Source organism: Henckelia pumila, chromosome 1, assembly GCF_033568475.1.
Source record: "Henckelia pumila isolate YLH828 chromosome 1, ASM3356847v2, whole genome shotgun sequence".
NCBI lineage: Eukaryota > Viridiplantae > Streptophyta > Magnoliopsida > Lamiales > Gesneriaceae > Henckelia > Henckelia pumila.
The window spans coordinates 75,984,023-75,988,202 of record NC_133120.1 but is presented as its reverse complement, the minus strand read 5'-3'; the positions used below and the strand labels follow the sequence as shown (position 1 = coordinate 75,988,202).

General features: G+C 38.1%; 1 non-coding gene across 1 annotated transcript; it reads right to left on the bottom strand.

The window, feature by feature from the left end:
- Positions 1 to 2,043: 2,043 nt before the first annotated feature.
- LOC140876790 (small nucleolar RNA R71) lies at positions 2,044 to 2,149 on the bottom strand. Its single transcript, XR_012149023.1, has one exon. It is a non-coding gene; the product is annotated as a small nucleolar RNA R71 (small nucleolar RNA).
- Between the last annotated feature and the right edge of the window lie 2,031 nt (positions 2,150 to 4,180).

Below are 4,180 nucleotides of genomic sequence, written 5' to 3'. Positions count from 1 at the left end.
TCAAAGTCTAGAGGAGTGAGATATGTGGCACCACCTCGATTGGAAGAGTCGGTGAGTCGTCACATGATCTCATCCTCGGGATCCCTGATAAGTGCAATTTATGCACTTATATTTTATATGATTTAGCTTGGTTTTTATTGTGTTTTGAGCGATATTATGCATTTCTCTTGTTGTTTGTGTTTTTTGCAGGAATTTAAGTGTTATTCATTTTAATCGGCCAAAAGAAGTGAAAAGGAGGTGAAAAAGAGTTGAAAAACAAAGAAATAAAAGTGCCCAGACTAGCGCCCCAGTGCTACAATCCAAGCGCTTCAGCGCTACACGGAGTCTTCCGAAGGGTGAAAAGTCGAGGAAATAGCGCTCCAGCGCTATCAAACCAGCGCTCCAGCGCTATTGAGGAAATTGGACGGGCGCTCCAGCGCTGCGCAATCCTAAAATTTGGAAAGTTTTTGATCGAGTTTAAGAAAGGATTTTAAGGCTTATTCTAAAGGATACGAGGGTTAGAGAGAGTTTTTCAGAGCATAAGACGGCTATTGAGCGATTGGAAGTGCACAAGAGCTCGAGAATTTGGTACGAAGACTAAAGACGGCGGCATCCGGCGACGGAGAAGCTTCAATCTAATTCGTTCTAGTTTCTTCTTGAACTCTATTTTTCTTAGTTTATGCATTGTTGGACAAACATGTATTATTTGATTTTGAATTGCGTTATGAACTAATTTCTTAGTCTAGAGGTAGACGGATCTTGACTGGAAATCATGATTGACATATTTTGATTTATATATTTAAATTTCTTCGCACAGTTTATTTGTGTTTTCCTGGTCTTAATGCTTTCAAATTATTGGTCATAGATTGAATGATATTTTATTTAGAATCTATCACTCGAGAGAGGAGATTTCGAATATGACATAGAAAAATACATCTTTGGTGTTTATACTGTTCGAGAGGCATATAACTCCATAGAAGTCGTTATAAGAATTCTTGTGCTATTTAACGGATTTAATAATTGAACTTTGATAGAGATATTGAGTTTGTTATTGAATACGAATTTCTGCTTGACACTCGAGAGAGGTAGTAGAAAATAATAGGGATTCTTGGCTAATAAACTAGAAGATTTTATAATTGAACAATCATTAGAAATAAATTATGGTGTACATTCAAGTGAAGTCGAACCTCTAGCATTCATCGCTTATTGAATTTTTCTCTCGTAAACTCGTGATTATTTAATTTTGTTTTGTGCAACTTTTAGTTTTATAAAAATCAAATCAACTTCGTAGCTCTACATAGGATTAGGATTATATTAGTTGCAAATATTTGATATAATATCATTTATTCATTCTCCGTGGGAACGATCTGGACTTAAATTCATGTATTATAACTTGACATCGTGCGCTTGCGAGCGAAAAACACGCAACAAGTTTTTGGCGCCGTTGCCGGGGACTGAATTTTATTTAATTTATATTAAATTATGCTAATTAGTCTTAATTTTGATTTAGAGCATTTTATTTTATTTGTTGGTTCTAATTTTAATTTTTTCCTGTCTATGCAGTTTATGCGAAAAAGCCAAAGTTACGACTCACTGCTCTTTGATCCAGAAATCGAGAAAACTGCTAAAGCTTTGCGAAAAGTTAGAAGAGAAGAGTTGCAACAAATGGCTGAAGGGAAAGAGCTGTCAATAATGCTCAGGTGCCGATCAGAGATCACTTTCGACCGGTGATCAATACACATTATTCTGGGATTGCTCGGCAAAACATCACGGCGAATAACTTTGAATTGAAGCCAGCTCTGATTAATATGGTGCAGCAGAATCAGTTCACGGGTGCAGCTACTGAAGATCCAAATCTGCATCTGCGTACTTTTCTAGAGATTGCTGACACAGTAAAGATTCATGGTGTTACTGAGGACACCATCAAACTACGATTGTTCCCGTTCTCTCTTAGGGACAATGCTCGTAGTTGGTTGCAATCCCTACCTCTTGGGAGTATTACTACATGGGATGATATGGCTTCCAAATTTCTGGCTAAGTATTTCCCGCCTGCTAAGTCGGCTCAGTTGAAAATAGATATTACTACATTCAAACAGCAAGATTTTGAGCAGTTGTATGAAGCCTGGGAGCGATACAAGGAGTTGCTTAGAAAGTGTCCAAACCATAATTTTCCGGAGTGGAAACAGATTGAATTATTCTACAATGGTTTGAATGGGCCAACTCGTATTTTTGTGGATGCTGCAGCTGGAGGTTTGATATTTTCTAAATTTCCTGAACAGGCTTATGAGATGCTTGAGCAAATGACTGTTAACAGTTATCAGTGGCCGAGTGAGAGATCTGCAATAAGGAAGCCTGCTGCTGGAATTCATGAGGTGGATGCATTCACTGCTTTGACTGCTCAGATGGCTACTATTTCTACACAGTTGGCTGCACTGACCTAAGGGAATCAAAGTTCTATTGAGACAGCATCACTGGCGACTGCCGTAAATTCTGCTGATGGATTTGAGAGTGTGGAGCAAGCTCAATATGTGAACAACAGGAATTACAACAATTATCGAGGTAATCCTGTACCCAATCAGTATCATCCTAGTTTGCGTAATCATGAGAATTTTTCTTATGCAAACAATAAGAATGTGTTGAATCCTCCACCGGGGTTCAATACTCAGAATGGTGAGGGTAAGGCATCGTTGGAAGATTTGGTGGGTAATTTTATTGCAGAATCATCCACAAGATTTAAGAGGAATGAAAATAGGCTTGACAGTATGGAGACACACTTGACCAATGTGAGCGCTTCTATGAAAAATCTTGAAACACAAATTGGTCAACTGGCTAATGCATTGAATAATCAGCAGAGAGGTGTGTTTCCTAGCAATATTGAGGTTAATCCTAGGGAGCAATGTAAGGTTGTTACTCTTAGAAGTGGTAAAGAAATTGGGACTGATAATCCAAAGGCAGTGGATGATGAGGAAGTTGAAGAGATTGTGGTGGAGTCCGAAAATTCTGATAGCAAAAATTCCAGCAAGTCTGCAGTTGTTCCTGAGAAACCGCTTGTGCCAGAAGCTGTTCTACCATATCCTCAACGGTTCAAGAAGAAAGCGTTGGATGAGAAGTTTTCTAAGTTTCTTGACATCTTCAAGAAAATTCATATTAATATTCCATTCGCTGATGCTTTGGAGCAGATGCCACACTATGCTAAATTCATGAAGGACGTGATGGCGAGGAAGAGAAAGCTTGAAGAGTTTGAAACAGTGAAGTTGACAGAGGAGTGCAGCGCCATCCTACAAAAAAAATTGCCACAGAAACTGAAAGACCCAGGGATTTTCACTATTCCTTGTATTATTGGTGGTGCGACTGTTAATACGGCATTATGTGATTTAGGTGCAAGTATTAATTTAATGCCTTTGTCTATTTTCAGGTCTTTGGAGCTTGGTGAGGTGAAACCAACCACGATTACTCTGCAATTGGCTGATCGTTCTCTTACTTATCCTAGAGGAGTTGTGGAAGATGTACTGGTAAAAGTAGATAAGTTTATTTTTCCTGCTGACTTTGTAGTTCTTGATATGGAAGAAGATCAAGATGTCCCTCTAATTTTGGGGAGACCATTCTTGACGACTGGCAGAGCGTTAATTGATGTGCAGGAGGGTGAACTAACTCTACGAGTTGGTGGTGATGCTGTCACTTTCAATATCTATAAAACCATGAAATACCAAGATGAGGTACATTCTTGTAATCGCATTGATTTATCTAATTCTTATGAGAATAATTTTTGTGCAGGATTGGAATTGGAGGATGTTTTGGCGAGGTGCTTAATAAATTCCATAACCCAATTTGATGGGGATGATTGGGAACTTAGAGAGCAATTTCTCGCTCTTGAAAGTTTGCCAAAGGAAAAAGATGGCCAAGAAAAAATTGAATCATTGTCTTCGGAAGTCAAAAAAAAGGTATCAGTTTCTACTCCTGAATTGAAAGAACTACCTGGTCATTTATGTTATGCATTTTTGGGAGAAAATTCGACTAACCCGATAATTATTTCATCTTCTCTTACTCATGATGAAAAAGATAAATTATTAAGAGTTTTGAGAAAATTTAAATCTGCGTTGGGTTGGTCAATTTCTGATATCAAGGGAATTATTCCCAATATTTGCATGCATAAGATTTTAATGGAGGAGTCATATAATCCCTATGTTGATCATCAAAGGAG